General features: G+C 39.6%; 1 protein-coding gene across 2 annotated transcripts in view; it reads left to right on the top strand.

Annotated features, from left to right (window-relative positions):
- Nucleotides 1-23,358, top strand: part of DLC1 (DLC1 Rho GTPase activating protein) — a 404,638-nt gene that overhangs the window by 257,412 nt on the left and 123,868 nt on the right. The window lies entirely within an intron of this gene.

Genomic DNA, 23,358 nt, shown 5'->3' with positions numbered 1-23,358 from the left:
GAGAAGATGGAGTCCAAATACTGAGAACAATTTGCAAAGCAGTGAACAAAGAGAAAACAAATGTGGATCACAGCACAGGAGAAAAAGTTTGCTCTTTTAGTACCATGCATGTTTTTGCAACTGTTCCTGATGTTAGCATGCCTTCTACTTGTACCCTGAAATTCTCACCCTGAGGCCCATCACTGCCTAGGCAACAACATTGCTAAAAACACGTTAGGGTCATACTCTCCGTCATATCAGCACTCTACAGTTGATTTCAGTTTCTTTGGATTCACACATATATTGAATCATCACTGAGCAAGAAAATCATTTACCATCTTCAAATTTAAGCCTTCACACATGGAAACACCTATCATGAAATGGAAAGAGATTTTTCTTTCCTTTTCCCTTGGTATTTAGTTTTCATTATTCCAAAATATCTCAACAATCTGTATTTGTGTGTCAGTAAGAGTTTCCAACAGATGATAGATACCAGGCTTCTCCTGTAAATCTTCATTGCTTTGCTTGAATCTGAACCACAAGGAATTCAGAGTATTGATGCCCTAGGAAAGATCTCTTTCCAAGAGGAGTTGGCAGGGGAATAGAATGTGTTTGAAGACCAAGAAGACAAGATGAACAAGCCTTTCTTTTGTCTGAGCACATGCTCACCTTCCTCAACAGACACAAACAGTATAATTACTGTCCTGTCAGGGTGCACAAGTTTTTGTTTTTATTTTTGCTTTTTAATCTGTAAAAGGACTCCTAGTTAAAAGGGTTGAAAGCCACTGGTTTAGATAATCCAAATCCATAGGTAATCCACACATATCCGTTCAGTGGCTTCAATTGCCTTCCCCAAGAACACTCCCATCAGCGCCCCTAAGGGAGACACAGGGGCAGATCTGAACCTTCCCCCTGCTAATGAAGCATGGGAGACGAGCAGAAGGCAAGCTGCTAAAGGGGGAAGGAAAGGGACCAACAGCCTGGAGAGTCCAAACCGGCTAATTGGCCCCTGAAAAATAGTGAGTGGTGTGCTAATGCCTCTTGTTTCCTAACAGCTCAGCAGGGTCCCCTAAGAAGGAGACCTCACCAACTGGGGGGGTGTGGTCACCAAGAGGGAGATTCTCCACCAGCAGCCTTTGTCCCTGTTGAAAAGACTGAGAGCTGCTCTTCACAGTGTTCCTTTGCCCTTTAGAGAACATGGGGGTGGCGGGGGGGATGAAGACGGAAAGGGAAAAAGCTTTTCTTCTGTTTTCTCTGCTACATCCATAGAGCTTCTTACCAAAATATTCATTTTCCAGATCTCTTCCTTTTATGGTCTACAGTTGAACCTGAGCTAGAATATAAAAACATACGAAAGGGTATAATGAGTTTGAAGACCAGGAACTGAGGAAAAAGAAACCAAAGGAAAAAGAAAACTGTACCCCAAATCAGGCTGGGAATTTTAGCCTGGGAAAACGTGTATGCAAGTGTGATAGTGTCTCCTGCTTGTCTGCACGAAAGGTGTTTCCCATAGAAATGTGCATAATAATACCTTCCTAAGTGACCTTAAGTCTTAACTGAAAGCCCTTCTCACCTCTTGGGATATTATCTGAACATCTGCTTTTATTTCAGGTGAAGAGAAGTTCAAAGTGTGCATACAGGGACAATAGAAATCCGCAATTGGACCTCCCAAAGCCCCCTTGTGGAAGTGCAGTTTTTCACAACTAGACTTTGAGTCTGTGCAAGAATAATGTAGATGTAAAAAGCCCGAGCTTTTCTGCTTTCCTTCCCAGCTGTCTGCTTCTCTCTCTCCTCATAGATTTATTTATCCCTTTTCTCTTCAGTCCCTTCTTCGGACTTTCTTACCCTGTCTTTCTCAGCCTCCTGAATCCGTTTAGGAGAGAGAGCCTAATACTATCCCGAACTCTTCATAATTGAATAGATTGCATGCCGAGCCACCCTTACCTGCTGCCAGTGTGACAGTGGGAAGCAAACAGCCTGATCTATGCTGGTAATGTGCATCTTCAGGAAAGGTTCAGATCTTACACATCCGGGGGTTTTCCCCACCAAAGCAAAGATACTACGAAATTAAAGAGAATGCCTATATTTCCATTTGAATAAAAATCGGTCATGAATAACTTGGTTATCCAAAGTTGCTAAAAAAAAATTACCAAGTGATCATTGTATCCTTTTCCTCCACCAAAATTAAAAACGTCTTAAGGAAGACTAGATGAACCATCACATGACTCAGGCAAAGGTCATTTTCCTGTTCCTTTGAACAACCAGCCCTTTCTGCACCTTTGAATCTGGTTAAGCCCTTTACTTCTTTTAAAGCTTCTGTGGCTTAGAGGACACTATTATGGGAAAAGAGCAAGTCCAGTCTGGTAAACTGCACAGAGATACACCCGGGTCTCCAGAAACATCTACTTCAAGTGAAATTTCCATAGTAGGCTGAAGTTTGTTCCTCTGGAAGTTTCCATAAAGGGCTAAGGAAAAAAGTCCCCCTAATCTTGTTCCCATGTGTCTACTGTTCATTTGAAGATTAAGATTATTTATGTTTGGAGAGCCTTGCAGCCACTTAGATAGCTTGCAGTGGCCAGAGGGCTGGAGGGATGCACTTATGTTTATCACTGGCACCAGAACAAGCGTTATAGAAATGCACGCTCCTTGGCTCACCTCCCAAACTCTGCTTTCTCTCTGACTGACTTCAAGCCACTTTGTAAATTGTTTTGTTGTTTGAGGAGAACATTTCTCTCTGGGTTACAATTCTGCAGGAGCCAATATTTTAACACTCTGCTTCTGGAAAACTTCCCATTTCTAATACTTCCCCTCATTGGATTCTTCTTTGAAGTAGAGAACATGGCACAGGCCTGAGATTACAGATCAGGATTGTTTCCCTGTTGAGGTGTGTGGGTGTGTGTGTGTGTGTGTGTGTGTGTGTGTGTTTCTGTGTCTGAGCTGGGTAATTGTTTCATTGGGTGCTTAGAATATGGTATAATGTTGGCCAGGATCCTGAATTCAGTCCTGCAACATTTCACACTGAGGAAGGCTGCTGTATGGCGACAGATCCAACTTATGTCCCCAAACAATATCAAATCATTTGGCAATTATGTGCCTGGGATCCGTTGGAGAGGATGGAATGGCAGACCCCAGTCTGGTCTTGCCCTACCTGCCTCCCGCTGTATAACCCAACCTTGACACCTGCTTCGGTTACCTTGGGCTTTTCAATGTTTCACACACATAGCAATTCCTATCTTTGTGCCTTTGCTCCACAGCATCCCAATACTGGAATATTCACCCCAGTCTTCTCCAAGGATTGAACACTAAGTCCTTAATCTCGGAAGCCTCCCCAGCCATCCGCACATCACAGCTACTCTTGTAGTTGTATCTTCACCACAAACACTAGATATGACGTGTGGAAATTGTTCTTTGTAGATCAGAGATAAGAAACCTATTGCTCTAGGTCGATACACTCAAAATCCTCCTGCCCAATCTCCTTTTTATATAAAGAAGAAAGAGAAAAACCGAGTGGTTGTGTATTCAGAACCCGACTTCCAATCACACCACGTTGCCTAGTTTTGTTTTGACTTTCCAGCCAGACTGTGCTCTGAAGGCAGGGACCTGTCTTCCCTTCACTTATACAGTCCCATACCTCCCAGCAGAGTGCAAGGCACACAGTAGGCTCAGCAAATGCCTGCTCAGCTTCTGAGGGTTCCGGAGAGGAACAGTTTTTATGAGCTTCCAGGAAATTCGGCTGACTCCAGTTGCTAACTCTATAACCCAGGGCCACGGTGGGGCAGCAGTGGCCCTGCTCAAGGGCTCCCAGCCAAGAGGACCCTTGGGAGCTGAAGTCCAGCCTGTCCTCAGATCTCCAAGCCTTGGAGGGGAGCAGCTCCACCAGAGGAAGGGAAGCTTTTTTTCTAGTTTGTTAAAAGGTACTAATACCTCACTAAGCCACATACTTATGGGGCAGTGGCTCCTGAGAGGGCACATTTTCTAATTTCCTCGATGGTTTTGTGTGGGTTAGCAGAGGTTCAAGTCTAACATAGGAGGAGGAAAGATGATCACAATTAGTTTAGTGAGCTGGTAGGTTTTAGTTTTATATTATCACAGAGTATATATAGATTTTTTTTTTTTTTTAGATTTCCTTTAAAAACATAAATTGCGGACTTCCCTGGTGGTGCAGTGGTTAAGAATCTGCCTGCCAATGCAGGGGACACGGGTTCGAGCCCTGGTCCGGGAAGATCCCACATGCCGCAGAGCAACTAAGCCTGTGCACCACAACTGCTGAGCCTGAGCTCTAGAGCCCGCATGCCACAACTACTGAAGCCTGCACACCTAGAGCCTGTGCTCCTCAACAAGAGAAGCCACCACAATGAGAAGCCCGTGCACCGCAACAAAGAGTAGCCCCCGCTCACGGCCAACTAGAGAAAGCCCACACACAGCAACAAAGACCCAACGCAGCCCAAAAAATAAATAAATAATAAAAAAAACATAAATTGCTTCTGTATACCAATATAAATACATGTGTTAACATATGCATATTTATACATACACACACACACACACACACAAGAAGAACTTGATTTGGGGTAAAAATGAAAATACATGCAAACCTGAATGTTTAAGAGCATAGAGCTACCCAATATTTATTAACTTATTCCAGAGGATGTCAGAATGATACTTTTAGGGCTTCCCTGGTGGCGCAGTGGTTGAGGGTCCGCCTGCTGATGCAGGGGACACGGGTTCGTGCTCCGGTCCGGGAAGATCCCACATGCCGCGGAGCGGCTAAGGCCCGTGAGCCATGGCCGCTGGGCCTGCGCGTCCGGAGCCTGTGCTCTGCAGCGGGAGAGGCCACAACAGTGAGAGGCCCACATATCGCAAAAAAAAAAAAAAAAAAGAATGATACTTTTACCTGTTTATTCATTCATTCATTCTTCCAGCATATGTATTAGGTGCATACTGTTTAAAATCGATCAGTCATAACCCAGGAAGAGATGTGTGACTCTGACTGCTCTACTCTAGAAATACTATAAATATTTCTCCTGTGTGGTCAGAAACTCCAAGAAAATTTGAGAAATCTGAGCAATAGAAAGCTTTGTCCTCCCCTTGTACAATGTGAGTACCTCCACCCCTGGATCATTGTGCCTGGTTCTGTCCACTGTACTGCAGGTTCTTTGAACAATCAAAACACCTGAAAGGATGTAAGGGTTTCCGTATGAGGATAATTGGTATATAATCACGGAAGATTAGGGTTGGAAGGGACCTTGAAGCCGTCTAAGCCATCAGTCTCTTCATTTCACAGAGAAAAAACTTGATATCTGAAAAGGCTCAATGCTTTGTATTTTATTTCTTATTTTAGAAAGGTCAAATTATTTTCAGAGCCAACCACGTCTCCTTTATCCCCCTGACTCCTAGAAACCAGGAACATCTAGCTATAGCTTTGTTTTTCCAGAACCTAACAGTTCACCTGGGCAAGTAGTAAATTCTTTTAGAGAGAGATGAGATTGTAATATCAACCTCAGGTTGTATTTATTTCGATAAACTCATAATAAAAAGTAATAATCATTGCCCTGCACAAAATTTATCCTAAATATCTCTAATTTATTCTTTTGAATCCATCTCCAAAACACATACAATAAGACTTACCTGGCTCAGAGTTGTAAAAGGAATATTGTCAGAGATTAATAAATTTTTAAAAAGAATCCAAGAATCTGTGGTTTAATACACTCAAATGAATTACTGTTTTTTTTTTTTCCACTGGGGACATTATATAGGTAATTTCCTATGGATGTGGGCAAAGCAACTCTATGACAAGGTTGACAGCCTTATTAGGGGGTTGGGGATTTTAAGTTTTAATTCTGTTTTTAACATCAATTTACAAAGAGGAGCAGACAGAATCTTATAATCACATTTCTCATTAGTTAAGGTATAATAATGTCATTCACTGACGGCAATCGACTGGAACTAAGGTTGTTACAAAGAACTGAAGTAATAAATATAATCCTTGAAGTTTACAGAAAACCAAGAATCTGCAACAATTTTAGAAAAGTGAATGAGACTTGAAGAGATTATATCCAAAGAAAGACTTACACACCTTGATTTTGCAGTATTTTCCACTGCTGGAACAGCACAGTAGAGCCTGCCTTCTGCATTCTTTTAATCTTTAAGTAAATGAATGATTTCTTCTATTTTACATGGTTTAAAATGTTTTGTGTTAGCAGAATATATTTTAGATTTACTATAAATAAATTATTCAAAATTTCAAAAATGGGTTCCATTTTAACATCAGAAAATGGGTACTACCTTACTTGTAGGCTTTTAAAGTTCACTTTACCTTTTACTGCTTCTTCCTGCTTCCTACTATTAGCGTTTTGTATAATAAGTATTCAAGATTCTAGTCTTCAAACAGTCCTTCTAAAAACTGTCAGCTATTTATAGTCCTTTCTCCTCTCTTTTGCTTTAATGGATGCTTTTAAACCTGTTAGAAATCAAAGGCCGCCATGGCTGAATGTGTACATGGCAATTTGTCCAAATTGACTTATTACTGTGGCCTGGTGGGTAATGATGAGCCATCTGGCTCCATTTCTTAGGAAATATCCTCCAAGAGAGTGATTGCTGGGAGAAGGTTTAATTATCTTTCAGCTAAAAAAAGACTCTAGTTATCCTCTGGGTTAAACCTATGGATTAATTATTGTTAAATTTCTGTTTAGGAGGATCTGTCCTTCAACATCTCATCTATTTCTACTGCACAAGAAAATTAACACAAATTAGCCCCAAATTGATATTTTTATACACAGTCTCAGAATATCACTCATTGAAGAAATTTATCATTCTGCAAAGATGAAAATGATAAGTTAGTTGAACATACAAATTTCCTTTTGGCCTTAAGCTTTGAGGGAAATGTAATACATTCTCCCCACATTTTCCTTATAGCTCCCAGAGAAAAGAGGTACCAGCTTTAGACCAGCATTTAGCTGTTATTACCTCATTTTATAAATGTAAATAAGGCCACCATTGTCTTTGGCCCATTGAATGTCACTCCATAGTCAAAGAGACATTAGATACTGCATCTTCATCTGTAAAATTAGAGTAAAAGATAAACTATACCTGTTCCTTTTATTGCCTCACTCCAAGCTTTTCATTACTAAATGGATATGCTTATAAAAATGCAAGCAACCTCAAACATGCTTTTATTAAATGCTGTATACAACCTATCACAATAAAAATGACCAGAAGATATCAGCTATCATGAGTAAATTTCCTGTTAATCAAATGTGTTATATACCCCTGTACAGCTTATTTATATGCTCGAAACACCTTGACTTTCCTTTGGGGAAAACTATGGCTGATATAATGCAGCAAATGTTAAAAGTACACAAATTAAACCATTTTTTGCTTTAATTTAAATCTGCTTTAAATTGCTTTAAATCTGCTTTAAATTGCTTTAAATCTGCTAAACTTTACCTTACCTTTTTTTTTCTTTCTTTTTAAAAATTTTTATTGGGATATAGCTGTTTACAATGTTGTATTAATTTCAGGTGTACAGCAAAGTGAATCAGTAATACATAATAGCAACTTATTTTTTGAATTTTTGAATTTTATTTTACTGATTATTTTATACAGCAGGTTCTTATTAGTTATCCATTTTATACGTATTAGTGTATACATGTCAATACCAATCTGTCAGTTCATCACACCACCACGCCCACCCACCACTGCTATCACCCCTTGGTGTCCATACCTTTGTTCTCTACATCTGTGTCTGAATTTCTGCCCTGCAAACTGGCTCATCTGTACCATTTTTCCAGGTTCCACATATATGCGTTAATATACGATATTTGTTTTTCTCTTTCTGACTTACTTTACTCTGTATGACAGTCTCTAGATCCATCCACGTCTCTACAAATGACCCAATTTCGTTCCTTTTTATGGCTGAGTAATATTCCATTGTATATATGTACCACATCTTCTTTATCCATTTGTCTGTCGATGGGCATTTAGGTTATTTCCATGACCTGGCTATTGTAAATAGTGCTGCAATACAGCTGCAATGCAGCTGTAAATAATGCTGCATTGGTGTGAATGTGTCTTTTTGAATTATGGTTTTCTCTGGGTATATGCCCAGTGGTGGGATTGCTGGGTCATATGGTAATTCTATTTTTAGTTTTTTAAGAACCTCCATACTGTTCTCCAGAGTGGCTGTATCAATTTACATTCCCACCAACAGTGCAAGAGGGTTCCCTTTTCTCCACACCCTCTCCAGCATTTGTTGTTTGTAGATTTTCTGATGATGCCCATTCTAACTGGTGTGAGGTGATACCTCATTGTAGTTTTGATTTGCATTTCTTTAATAATTAGTGATGTTGAGCAGCTTTTCATGTGCTTCTTGGCCATCTGTATGTCTTCTTTGGAGAAATGTCTATTTAGGTCTTCTGCCCATTTTTGGATTAGATTGTTTGTTTTTTTAATATTGAGCTGCATGAGCTATTTATATATTTTGGAGATTAATCCTTTGTCCGTTGATTCGTTTGCAAATATTTTCTCCCATTCTGAGGGTTGTCTTTTTCTCTTATTTATGGTTTCCTTTGCTGTGCAAAAGCTTTGAAGTTTCATCAGGTTCCATTTGTTTATTTTTGTTTTTATTTCCATTACTCTGGGAGGTGGATCAAAAAAGATCTTGCTGTGATTTATGTCAAAGAGTGTTCTTCCTATGTTTTCCTCTAAGAGTTTTATAGTGTCCAGTCTTATGTTTAGTTCTCTAAGCCAATTTGAGTTTCTTTTTGTTTATGGTGTTAGGGAGTGTTCTAATTTCATTCTTTTACATGTAGCTGTCCAGTTTTCCCAGCACCACTTATTGAAGAGACTGACTTTTCTCCATTGTATATCCTTGCCTCCTTTGTCATAAATTAGTTGACCATAGGTGTGTGGGTTTATCTCTGGGCTTTCTATCCTGTGCCATTGATGTATATTTCTGTGTTTGTGCCAGTACCATATTGTCTTGATTACTGTAGCTTTGTAGTATAGTCTGAAGACAGGGAGTCTGATTCCTCCAGTTCTGTTTTTTTCCCTCAAGACTGCTGTGGCTATTCGGGGTCTTTTGTGTCTCCATACAAATTTTAAGATTTTTTATTCTAGTTCTGTAAAAAATGCCATTGGTAATTTGATAGAGATTGCATTGAATCTGTAGATTCCTTTGGGTCCTTTCCATTTTCACAATATTGAGTCTTCCAATCCAAGAATATGGTATATCTCTCCATCTGTTTGTATCATCTTTAATTTCTTTCATCAGTGTCTTATAGTTTTCTACATAAATGTCTTTTGTCTCCCTCAGTGGGTTTATCCCTAGGTATTTTATTCTTTTTGTTGCAGTGGTAAATGGGAATTTTTCCTTAATTTCTCTTTCAGACTTTTCATCATTAGTGTATAGGAATGCAAGAGATTTCTGTGCATTAATTTTGTATTCTGCTACTTTACCAGATTCATTGACTAGCTCTAATAGTTTTCTGGTAGCATCTTTAGGATTCTCTATGTATAGTATCATATCATATGCAAACAGTGACAGCTTTAGCTCTCCTTTTCCAATTTGTATTCCTTTTATTTCTTTTTCTTCTCTGATTGCCGTGGCTAGGACTTCCAAAACTATGTTGAATAATAGTGGTGAGAGTGAACATCCTTGTCTTGTTCCTGATCTTAGAGGCAATGCTTTCAGTTTTTCATCATTGAGAATGTTGTTTGCTGTGGGTTTGTCATATATGGCCTTTATTATGTTAACATAGGTTCCCTCTATGTCCACTTTCTGGAGAGTTTTTATCATAAATCGGTGTTGAATTTTGTCAAAAGCTTTTTCTACGTCTATTGAGATGATCGTATGGATTTCATTCTTCAATTTGTTAATATGGTGTATCACATTGGTTGATTTGCATATATTGAAGAATTCTTGAATCCCTGGGATAAATCCCACTTGATCATGGTCTGTGATCCTTTTAATGTGTCGTTGGATTCTGTTTGCTAGTATTTTGTTGAGGATTTTTGCATCTATATTCATCAGTGATATTGGTCTCTAATTTTCTTTTTTTGTAGCATCTTGGTCCAGTTTTGGTATCAAAAAATGGGTGTTGAATGGGTGATGGTGGCCTCATAGAATGAGTTTGGGAGTGTTCCTTCCTCTGCAATTTTTTGGAAGAGTTTGAGAAGGATGGGTGTTAGCTCGTCTCTAAATGTTGGATAGAATTCACCTGTGAAGCCATCTGGTCCTGGACTTTTGTTTGTTGGAAGATTTTTAATCACAGTTTCAATTTCATTACTTGTAATTGGTCTGTTCATATTTTCTATTTCTTCCTGGTTCAGTCTTGGAAGGTTATACCTTTCTAAGAATTTGTCCATTTCTTCCAGGTTGTCCATTTCATTGCAATAGAGTTGCTTGTAGTAGCCTCTTAGGGTGCTTTGTATTTCTGTGGTGTCTGTTGTAACTTCTCCTTTTTCATTTCTAATTTTATTGATTTGAGTCCTTTCCCTCTTTTTCTTGATAAGTCTGGCTAATGGTTTATCAATTTTGTTTATCTTCTCGAAGAACGCAGCTTTTAGTTTTATTGATCTTTGCTATTGTTTTCTTTGTTTCTATTTCATTTATTTCTGCTCTGATCTTCATGATTTCTTTCCTTTACTAACTGGATTTTGTTTGTTCTTCTTTCTCTAGTTCCTGTAGGTGTAAGGTTAGATTGTTTATTTGAGATTTTTCTTGTTTCTTGAGGTAGGCTTGTATTGCTGTAAACTTCCCTCTTAGAACTGCTTTTGCTGCATCCCATAGGTTTTGGATCACCGTGTTTTTGTTGTCATTTGTCTCTAGGTATTTTTTGACTTCCTCTTTGATTTCATCAGTGATCTCTTGGTTATTTAGTAATGTGTTGTTTAGCCTCCATGTGTTTGTGGTTTTTACGGTTTTTTACCTGTAATTGATTTCTAATCACATAGCGTTGTGGTCAGAAAAGAGGCTTGATATAATTTCAGTTTTCTTAAATTTACCAAGGCTTGATTTGTGACCCAAGATGTGATCTCTCCTGGAGAATGTTCCATGCACACTTGAGAATAAAGTGTAATCTGCTTTTTTTGGATGGAATGTCCTATAAACATCAATTATATCTATCTGGTCTATTGTGTCATTTAAAGCTTCTCTTTATTAATTTTCTGTTGGATGATCTGTCCATTGGTGTAAGTGAGGTGTTAAAGTCCCCCACTATTATTGTGTTACTGTCGATTTCCTCTTTTATAGGTGTTTGCAGTTGCCTTATGTTTTGAGGTGCTCCTATTGGGTACATATATATTTGTAATTGTTATATCTTCCTCTTGGATTAATCCCTTGATCATTATGTAGCATCCTTCCTTGTCTCTTGTAACAATCTTTATTTTAAAGTCTATTTTATCTGATATGAGTATTGCTACTCCAGCTTTCTTTTGATTTCCATTTGCATGGAATATCTTTTTCCATCCCCTCACTTTCAGTCTGTATGTGTCCCTAGGTCTGAAGTGGGTCTCTTGTAGACAGCATATATATGGGTCTTTTTTTCTATCCATTCAGTAAGCGTGTGCCTTTTGATTGAAGCATTTAATCCATTCACGTTTAAGGTAATTATCGATATGTATGTTCCTATTACCATTTTCTTAATTGTTATGGATTTGTTTTTATAGGTCCTTTTCTTCTCTCGTGTTTCCCACTTAGAGAAGTTCCTTCAGCATTTGTTGTAGAGCTGGTTTGGTGGTGCTGAATTCTCTTAGCTTTTGCTCGTCTGTAAAGATTTTAATTTTTCCGTCGGATCTGAATGAGATCCTTGCCTGTTAGAATAATCTTGGTTGTAGGTTCTTCCCTTTCATCACTTTAAATATGTTATGCCACTCCCTTCTGGATTGTAGAGTTTCTGCTGAGAAATCAGCTGTTAACCTTATGGGAGTTCTCTTGTATGTTATTTGTCATTTTTCTTTTGTTGCTTTCAATAATTTTTCTTTGTCTTTAATTTTTGCCAATTTGATTACTATGTGTCTCGGCATGTTTCTCCTTGGGTTTATCCTGCCTGGGACTCTCTGCACTTCCTGGACTTGGGTGGCTATTTCCTTTCCCATGTTAGGGAAGTTTTGACTATAATCTCTTCAAATATTTTCTCAGGTTCTTTCTCTCTCTTTTCTCTTTTGTGACCCCTATAATGCAGATGTTGTTGTGTTTAATGTTGTCCCAGGGGTCTCTTAGGCTGTCTTCATTTCTTTTCATTCTTTTTTCTTTATTCTCTTCCACATAAGTGAATTCCGCCATTCTGTCTTCCAGGTCACTTATCCGTTCTTCTGCCTCAGTTATTCTGCTATTGATTCCTTCTATTGTATTTTTCATTTCAGTTATTGTATTGTTCATCTCTGTTTGTTTGTTCTTTTATTCTTCTAGGTGTTTGTTAAACATTTCTTGCATCTTCTCAATCTTTGTCTCCATTCTTTTTCCGAGGTCCTGGATCATCTTCACTGTCATTATTCTGAATTCTTTTTCTGGAAGGTTACCTATCTCCACTTCATTTAGTTGTTTTTCTGGGGTTTTATCTTGTTCCTTCATCTGGTACGTACCCCTCTGCCTTTTCATCTTGTCTATCTCTCTGTGAATATGGTTTCTGTTCCACAGGCTGCAGGATTGTAGTTCTTCTTGCTTCTGCTGTCTGCCCTCTGGTGGATGAGGCTACGTAAGAGGCTTGTGCAAGTCTCCGGATGGGAGGGAAACTGGTGGGTAGAGCTCAGTAATGGTGGGTAGTGATGGGTAGAGCTGGCTGTTGCTCTGCTGGGCAGAGCTCAGTAAAACCTTAATCCGCTTGTCTGCTCATAGGTGGGGCTGGGTTCCCTCCTTGTTGGTTGTTTGGCCTGAGGCGACCCAACACTGGAGCCTACCCGGGCTCTTTGGTGGGGCTAATGACAGACTCTGGGAGGGTTCACGCCAAGGAGTACTTACCAGAACTTCTGCTGCCAGTGTCCTTGTCCTCACAGTGAGACACAGCCACCCCCTGCCTCTGCTGGAGACCCTCAAACACTGGCAGGTAGGTCTGGTTCAGTCTCCTATGGGGTCACTGCTCCTTCCCCTGTGTCCCGATGTGCACACTACTTTGTGTGTGCCCTCCAAGAGTGGAGTCTCTGTTTCCCCCAGGCCTGTCGAAGTCTTGCAGTCAAATCCCACTAGCCTTCAAAGTCTGATTCCCTAGGAATTCCTCCTCCTGTTGCCGGACCCCCAGGTTGGGAAGCCTGATGTGGGGCTCAGAACCTTCACTCCAGTGGGTGGACTTCTGTGGTATAAGTGTTCTCCAGTTTGTGAGTCACCCACCTAGCAGTTATGGGATTTGATTTTATTGTGATTGTGCCCCTCCTACCATCTCACTGTGGCTTCTCCTTTGTCTTTGCATGTGGGGTACCTTGTTTGGTGAGTTCCAGTGTCTTCCTGTTGATGATTGTTCAGCTAGTTGTGATCCCAGTGCTCTCACAAGAGGGAGTGAGAGCACGTCCTTCTACTCCACCATCTTGAACCAATCTCCTACCTTACCTTTTAATATTAACATACCATGGTAATTGGTGCTTTGAGTGTGACGTGCACAGTAATGAAGATTGTCCTACCTGCATAGTACAGGTGACTCCTGTAGATAATACAGAGTGCTCACAGGTCAGCAGCAGGAGCGTGACGTCTTCTCCACCACAGGGATGCAGAGGAGCACCACTTCCCACCCACTTCTCTGTCCCCACAGCAAGGCCCGTCCCAGGTAGCCTGGCCTCATTGTCTCATGGGCTCCTGAGTCCACTCAGAATTCAGCCTCTGCCTTATCAATTCAGACCAACTTTTAGAGGCTGCCAAATGTGTAAGCAGCAAAGAACATGGGCTTTGGAATAAATAAGAGTTAGGTTCAAATTTTGTCTCAGTAGTTTAATAGCTGAATGGCCTGGGCAAGATACTTAACTTTTCTGAATCTTAGTTTTGTGATTCACCTCAAAAATAGGCACAATAATGTCTAATTTATAGAATGGTGATAGTGTTTAAATGAGACAACTCCTCAGGTCATCCTCTGACTGTAGTGTCTGGAACACAGCCAACACTTGGGAGGTGAGGTTTTCCTTCTCTTTCCTTTCCTGAAAGAAGCAGAATAAGAGCAGCACTTAACAGATAAGGCTGGTCAAGACTACAGGCCCCAGAATTCAGTCTTGACCATCCATACTTTTAACTAAAGGTCTCAAAATAATTTCTGGTTTGTCTCCTTTTTTTATAGTGTTTATTTATTTTTACTAGTTGACAGTTTGCTTTATTTATTTATTTATGGCTGTGTTGGGTCTTCATTTCTGTGCGAGGGCTTTCTCTAGTTGTGGCAAGCGGGGGCCACTCTTCATCGCGGTGTGCGGGCCTCTCACTATCACGGCCTCTCTTGTTGTGGAGCACAGGCTCCAGACGCGCAGGCTCAGTAATTGTGACTCACGGGCCCAGTTGCTCCGCGGCATGTGGGATCTTCCCAGACCAGGGCTCGAACCCGTGTCCCCTGCATTGGCAGGCAGACTCTCAACCACTGCGCCACCAGGGAAGCCCTTGGTTTCTCTTCTTTTAAAACAACATTATTTATAAGTCAGTAATTTGGACTTCTTTTTTCTTAATACATAACTCTTTTCTTTGCCGGGACTCCATGACAAACCGACCCCAGAAAATTCAACTTTTCAGCATTTGTGTGCCTTTTCTGGTTGAGTGTGGCTTCAAAATTTAATCCATACAACTCTCCAGTGTTCATTTGACAAATGCAATGTACATGCACCATTGTTTTAAGTTCAACCTAAGATAGATGTTTAAAAAAAGGAACCAAGCAAAGGTATTTCTACCACTTAACAGATGTTCTCCTGGATAGCCTCCTTTGCTCTGAGATCGTAGTGCTTAGAAACAGTTTTCTTCATTTGTAATATTGTCTTCAGATCTCCATATATACAGATCTTTTCTTCATAGTCTGTGTCATCTTAAATTAACAACTACATAGCCAAAATATAAGTACTAATTAAGGCTGATCTCAGGATGCTAATTAAAATTAGACTAGGATACCTATGTAAACAGGAAATAGGCTTGAAATAGACCTGTCCTGAATTACCCAGCTGCTTACTAAATGTTTTATTGAAACCTGTGTTTCTCTTCAACTAATGGAGGTCCTAGCTTAGAGTGAATTGCATGCTGTTATCAGTTTTTTTGAATACACACAAATAAGTTGTGTGAAAAATAACTACAGTGTGATTCAAGGTTTTACATTGCCTTGAATATACCCCATTATTTTAATAATAAGAAAGAAAAACAGAGACAAAGAAAACATTAAATTGTTATAGCTTGTGAGTGGTTGAGACTTTGTGGCATTCAGTGTTATGATGTTAGCCTCAGAGAGAGACAGTAAACCAATAGAATTCATCTCCCTGCAACCAGATCCCCAATCCCAGACTCCCTTGCTCTAAGTATTTATGGCATATGAAGATCATGTTTATTTAATATCAAACAGCTTCATGAAAATGAACAATTCAGGCATATCAAAGTATCAAAACATTGCATTGATGAAATATCCAGATGACAGGACAAATTATTACACTTTCATTAATGTGTTTAAATATTTTATTGAAACTGAAGCACTGTGATAGAAGATGAGGTACATATTGATAGTGGGATTATAGGACATTTATTTGAAATTCCTACCGAGTACATTCTTATCCTATGCAAATTTCCTTCTATGGAATATACTCCATGATCTGAATAAAATATTAAAAATAATAGTCTTTAAAATACCTTATTTTTTGAGAAAAAATTGTTAACTGTTAGGAAGAAAGATAACATACTAAAAATGTATTGAAATTTCTCTCAGTTGAAAATAGGAGTATCTGTCTGAAGTGGGGATAACAATGGCCAAGGGCTGTAAACAAATATAAACCAGAGTTGTAAAATACCTATTTAGCAGTAGTCAAAAATGTGAATAAATACTGTACTTTTAATACTTTATTTTGCTAAATATTCCATTATTTCTCCCAAAGTATTATTGCTCCTTCAGAGAAAACAAACAAACAGAACCAATAATGGAAGAGCTTTATTTCTTTCATGTTAAAAAGAATTTTCACCTATTACAGAAGAAGACAATAAAATGAAATAAATAGCTATTTTTAAGAACCCTAATACAATGTGGTATTTTATGAATGTACAGCTCTAACTTGTACTTGACTTTAAAATTCCAGAAAACGATGAGGCAAACGAGTCTTTTACAATCGCCAAGGCAACCTTTATGTCACTTGAAATGAAGGTGGGTAATGGGCGGGTGGCCTTTCAGCCATGGCTGTCTTTACACCCTGTGACTTTAATTGAATCGTCAGGTTAAGAATGGGAAATCAATAAGTAAGAAAGGCTACACAGGAGCTTCCCTGGTGGTCCAGTGGTTAAGATTCCACGCTTCCACTGCAGAGGGCATGGGTTCGATCCCTGGTCTGGGAACTAAGATCCCACATGCTGCACAGCACAGCCAAAAAAAAACAACAACACTGGGTACATAGTTAGTGTGTGTGGCTGACTGCAGAGAACAAGAATCTTAATTTGTCCCCACACATCATCCCCTAGCCCAGCTTCAACATTCATTGCTCCAGACTGTCATTATCCCCCATCCTGTAAGCTTGGCTCTTTCCTCTCCTGATATTGCTTTACCCCTGACCCCGTACTGTGTCTGCTGCAGACACCAGTGGCCAAGTGAGATAGGGTCACCTCTCTACTGAGGAGAACAGCTGCCACCACACTGATTAAAGAAATAAGAACTCAAGAAGAAGGGCCACTGTGACAGACTTAGAGTGAACCAACGTACACACAGTGGGCTAAACCGGATATGCCAGATATGCAGGGATTCTTGGGTTATTTGTTTTTTCTGGAGACGCCAGCAGCTGGACACAGATATATAGTTTTTTTGAAAGCTACAAAGATTCCCTTTGTGAAGAAAATGCAACCAAGCATACCTATACAGAAGAAATGATGTTTCAAATTTCCCACTTTTGTAGAGAACATTCAAGGGGAATATCAAAAAATGCCATTTGCAGACAATTAGGGGACAAGACATTTTAAACTAATTTGAGCACAGTGATGTGCTCAATCAAGTATGCTGTGCGACTTTGGAGAAGTCATATCTCAGTCTCCTCATCTGTTAAGTGAGAGGGTTGGCAAGATAACTGCTGCCGTACCTCCCTGCTCTAATAATCTTTGACTTGAAGCGTACAAGATTATAAAGAATCAGTGACCAAGAAAAGGGAAAGAAATTTCCAACTCTTTGATTCTCTGTGCTTTCTAAATTTTCTGCAAAGAACACATATTCCTTTTGTAAATTAGGAATTAATAACTTATCTGTATCTATTTTAATTTAAAATATTTAGAAGAATAGAAGCACTAGAGACCATCTCATTTAATAAATGAGGTTATGGAAGAGTAAGAAGGTTAAGTAATTTGCCCAAATGTATATACAGTAGTCGATGGTGAATCTAGGATTCTGACCAAATTCGTTTGACCCCAAGGCTGTTGCTCTTTGGTGATACATTAGACAGAAAATGGCAATCGTCTCCAACAGTTAACAAAAATAAAAACCCTCTCCTGATTTTTTTTTTTTTGTCTTCCTGTCAGGATTTAAAAGACATCGACACTTAGCAGTAAAACCAAGAATTTAAAGAACTTGAAAGTCAGGCACTTACTGGTGTAGTACACAAGTCCTGTGATAGGCGAGCCCCGCTTTCTCCTGTGCTGGGTATCCTGGCCCCAGTGTATCTCCCCTGTTAGTCACATGTGCATGTGACACAGTGACCCACCAGCCCCTTCTTCAACCACAAAGTGGCAAACTTACAACCCTCTGGTGTGGTGTTTCTTTGTGATGTAATCCTGAAAACGCTGTCTATCTGGATCGAAGCCACCTCTATACATACTCCATACACTCCACATAAGCAGCCTGTCTCCCCTCAACTCCCCAAGTGTCAAAACCTAAAAGAGGAGTGACGTGTGCTCTCCTAGATGCATCACAACCTAACCTTGCTTTACGATTTACTGTTGAAATTACCAGGATCATGAGACAAACAATGACTTTTAAGCTTTAAAAAAAAAAAAAAAAAAAAAAGGGCAATGAACTAGAAAAAGCAAACTATTGCATGAGTCTGATTAGGACTTCCGAGGTGTTCTTGACTTTTGGCTGCAACACCAGCAGAGGCTAAATATAGTATTTCTGAAGATATCCTATAATCACTATTTACTGGCTGACAGTGCAAGAAATGGTTTATTGGTTAGTATCAGTAAAACTTCAAAGTCCCCTCTTAGAAGGCCGTGCAGTTTCCCGCCTGTTTGGTGCGCATGAAGTCAGTGACCCTAATAAGGCAGGGGAGGCTCATTAGGAAAAGCAACAGCCTTCAGTGTCCTTTAGGAGCTTGCAGTCACCGCAGAGGAGATCAAAGCCTCCCTTGGTGGTGTCTGTGCGTCTGTTTTCTTTTCATCTAACGTGTTATTTGCTTAGTTGTTTGACAGCATCAAAGCTTTTGACCATTAGTTTCTTTGGTCTGCACGGCACCAAATTCATTTTACTAATCCTCTGGTCTAAGATAGAAATGTTCCCGATAACTGCAAGTCACCAATTTGAAGGAAATGAACACTTCCCGAATTTATCATTAGTTTCTAGGGCCCGGATTCTCTTCATCAGTCTGGAGGTAGAGAGCTTCTTGGTTCCTGCATCTTGTGAAGTCATCCATTATTCCCAAGGAAAAATGCAATTTAGAATCCAGGAAAAAGAAGGGTATTTCCCCTCCCCACCATCTCTCAAAAGCTTTATTGAGATATAATTCACATACTATACAATTCACCTTTTTAAAGTGTATAATCCAAATAGTTTTTAGTATATTCACAGAGTTGTGCAATTTTAGAGCATTTCGTCACCTCATAAAGAAACCCTAGATCAAACCAACACGTTGTATACCTTAAATTTATACAATGTTATAAATCAATTTTATCTAAATAAAGTTGGGAAACAAAGATAGAGGGAATAAATGAAAGGAAAGAAATCCTGTGCCTATTAGCAGTCACTCTCCTTTCTTCCCCCAAACCTCTCCCTGCCCCCTCGTCCTAGGCAACTACTCATCTACTTTTGGTTTCTATGGATTTGCCTGTGCTGAATATTTCATATAAATAGAATTATGCAAAATATGGTTCTTTACGACTGGCTTCTTTCACTTAAAGTTTTCAAGGTTCATAATATGTAGCATGTGTCAGTACTTTATTTCTTTTTACTACCAAATATTCCATTATATGTATATACCACATTTTATTTATCCATCTATCAGTAGATAGACATTTGGGTTGTTTCTGCTTTGGGCTATTATAAGTAATACTACTATGAACGTTCTTATACAAGTTGTTGTGTGTACCTATATTTTCATTTCTCTTGGGTATATACCTAAGAGTGAAATTGCTCTATCATATGATAACTCTGTGTTTAACCTTGTGAGGATCTACCAGGCTATTTTCCAAAGCAGCAGCAGCATTTTACATTCTCATCAGCAGCATATGAGAATTCCAAGTCATCCACATCCTCACCAACAAATGTTACTGTCTGTCTTTTTGATTATAGCCATCCTAGCAGGTGTGACATGGTATCTTCTTGTGGTTTTGATTTACATTTCCCATTCTATATTCATGGCTAATACTGCTGATCATCTTTTTATGCGTATTGGCCATTTGTATGCCTTCCCTTGAAGAAATGTCCATCCAGATCCTTTGCCTAATTTTTTTTTTTTTTTTTTTGCGGTATGCGGGCCTCTCACTGCTGTGGCCTCTCCCGTCGCGGAGCACAGGCTCCGGATGCGCAGGCTCAGCGGCCATGGCTCACGGGCCCAGCCGCTCCGCGGCACGTGGGATCCCCCCGGACCGGGGCACGAATCCATGTACCCTGCACCGGCAGGCGGACTCTCAACCACTGCGCCACCAGGGGAGCCCCTTTGCCTAATTTTTAACGGGGTTGTCTTTTTATTATTGAGTTATGAGTGCTCCATGTATTCTAGATATGAATCCTCGAATACATAATTTGCAAATTTTTTCTCTTTTTAATTTTGTTTACATGTTCTATGGTAATTGTGTGTTTCCTGTTAATATGAACAGGAAACTCCTTAAAAAGGAACCATGAGTCACAATAGAGGAAATAAAACATGTTTCAGAGCACCCTTTTGCCAAATATACAGATTCAAAGAGAAGAAATCTCTAATAATAATATTAGAACAAGAAATTAGTAAGTCGTTACCATAGCCCCTTCAGTTTTGTTGCAACAAGAGTTATTCATGTCTGTTTATAGATTTAGAGTTTACAAAGTACCCTGATATACATACTCTGTTGTAGGCTTCCTAACAGCTCTCTGAAATATTACAATTATCCCATTTACTAATGAAAAAAACGAAGGGAAGGGAACGGGGTAGAGACATTCAGTAAAGTACCTTCTCACGCCTAAGACTAAGTCCAACCTAAACACCCGCTACGTAAATGCCAGAATATACAGGCCAAAGTCCATTCAATGAAATACAAAAGCCATCAAACTAGTTGTGTAAGATGATTTTTTAAATAATTTATCTCTTTGTATGTGATGCCTAAATGTGAGATGAGTCTTAAAACAGTAGCCAGTGTCACAATAAATTAGCCATGGTATAACTACAGATATTGAATATCCAAAAAACTTAATTTATCTTTTATCATGTCTTGCAACACATAGGTCTATCCCCCTGAGAGTGTGCATTGATTGCTGTTAAGGGACTCAACATGACCATGGAGGCTGTATCTTGAGTTTTTATCTAATAGTAATGCATGGACTTGAGAAAATAGTGCACACACTCTACTCTGCCATTAACTTACTGTGTGAAACTGGGCAAACCACAAACTTCTCCCAGCCTCAAATTCATCATCTAGGAAATCCACTGAGATTCCTGTCCCTAGACCCTCAGGCCTCTGGGTTTCTGCCCCGTGAGCTCTGAAATGATGTGGATTAGGGCTTAAATAAAAGGGGAAGGAGCATAAGAGAAGACGTGGCCTCCTGGTAGCTGCATAGGAGAGAAGTAGCAGTAATGATATGGTGATACAGGTCTTGTTGACTAAGCAGCATGTGAGACTACATGTAGAACTAGGATGAGTTGTGTGTGTTAATATTTTCACTGAAGCAAGCAGGAAATTCAGATTAAGCTCAGTAATCAGTCCTGTCCCCGTTCCCCGTAGTCTACACAGAAGACTAATGAACTGTTTCTCACTTGTGCCCAATTATTTGCCATGGTTGATAGTGGCAGTTACTACCTCATAGTATTAGTCCTTGGGGTTCCAATCTGGTTTGTACTCAAGACTTTGATTTGAACCACTTGAGGAAAGCTCAGAAAGAATCAAGTCTATACCCAGGACAATCTACTAAAGTGCACTAGAATCTTCCCTCAGAAGATTCCCAAAGCTATGGGAGTCAGGGAGACTCAAATTCGTGACAGAAAATCCGAGTAGCTTCTATCCTGATATAAAGAAAAATATTTTCTGAAACAAAATAGTTCACATAGTCTTACAATAGAGAGTACTGTATATACAGACCACCCTGGAAAATCTAGGACCTATGATTGCCATGTTCTTGAGCCTGCCATTGGCATGTCCCCCAAAGGACAGACTCGGAGCCAGGAAAGAGAAGTCCACACTCCCAGAATTTAAGTTCTGAGACTTGACCATACAGGCTAACCATGTTGTCAACTGTGGAAAAGGGTAACTTCTAAGTCTATTTGAATCCATCTATCAGCATTTATTAATATTAAATGAAACAATGGGGCAGCTCTCTATAATGTATAGAACGATGTATAGGATATATATCTCATAAAGTGTAGTGTAAATGTGCTATTCACTACCATGTAAACAGCACTGATTTCTCTATATCTCTACCAAAATATGATAGCATATGTGAAAGTACCTCTAATTCCCTAGAAAAAACTCAAAATGTAAGTCAGAAATAATATTAACCAAGAGTGTTACATTCAAATCAAGTAATCAATTTTTGGAAAAAAATAATTCTCCAACTGCAGGAAAAAAGGCAATCTCTATTTTTTTCCCCCCAAAGTGGACTCTTGGACATGGGTACCTCCCCTTCTATGTGCTGTACATGCCGTTTAGAGTCCTTAGCTCCCTTCTAACCAGCGGTGAGTTCAGAAATACCTGTGCAGGGGCAAGGGAGTGAATGAGCTATCTGCCCTCTCTAGTTGTAGATGCCAGCCAGGCTGTTCACATTCCTTCCTGAACTCTGTTGGACCAGTCTCTTGACTTAACCCTATTTGGGAAATCTTCAGATGTAGATGTGATGATTACATTGATTGGAGTGCCTGGAGAATGAAGCCTTTGAAAGCATCCTGGGACTATTTCAACAGTCCAGGGGAAACATGCTCTCAGTCAAGAGCCACTTTGACAAAGAAGTATGGTTTTCTTCCCGGCAGAACCCCCACCTTTACAAAAGAATATCAGCTTTCTATTTAAAATCGCACAGAAGTGTTGAAGAGACAGACATTGCTGCCTATGCAACAGACTTTAATTAGTTGAGATTAAGTGGCTGAGCTCTCCAAGAATTCTTCAGATTGGCCTTTCATTTCCTGATATAGATAGGAAAACTCATTGAAAACCTAGCAAAGAAATGAATGGCTGAGTCCCTAATCCAAGAGCCCATGTTCTGTAATTACCTAGAAAATTACTAAAGAAGCTTCCATTTTTTGGTTTTGTCTTTGGTGGTTAACTTACTTCATGCATTATACTATTTGTGCGATGAGTAACTTGACCTTTGGCCCTGGAGGAGCAGCTACAGTAGACATAGTAGGAAGAGAGATAATCTGTAAGTACACACCCCTGTGGATACTGCTGTATCTCACTCTTAGTGTACACACTGCCCTGTGCTAATTTGCATCAAGGAAATGTTGTTTAGGAAGAAGTAGCTTCTTAAGGAAGGAAGTGGGCAGTGCAGGAAAAACAAATCAGAGCCTTCCCAGAATAGAATTCACCTTTGACCACCACTTAAAACTCCCCAACCCGTATCCGAGTCCTGTTGGACAGGGATACACATGTCAAAACCTGTCCAAGCCTGCCCTGCCCATAAACAATCACAAATGTTCTAAAATCAACTTCACTGGCATTTGTAGCTCTCAGATACTACTTAGGCTCTCAAGTCCTTAATAAATAGATGAGTCTACACCATTTGTTCACACTTTGCAGAGAATTTTACATTCCTCCAATAACAGCCAAGAAGCAAAAAACATTAATGAGATTTAGTGGCCCCTTAGTTCATGAATAAGCTCTTCTGGCCAGCAGGACTGCCATCTGCTCATAGGCAATGAGAT

The sequence above is a fragment of the Orcinus orca genome, chromosome 21 (assembly GCF_937001465.1).
Source record: "Orcinus orca chromosome 21, mOrcOrc1.1, whole genome shotgun sequence".
NCBI lineage: Eukaryota > Metazoa > Chordata > Mammalia > Artiodactyla > Delphinidae > Orcinus > Orcinus orca.
The sequence above is the reverse complement of the archived record's forward strand: the minus strand, read 5'-3'. Positions and strand labels throughout refer to the sequence as shown.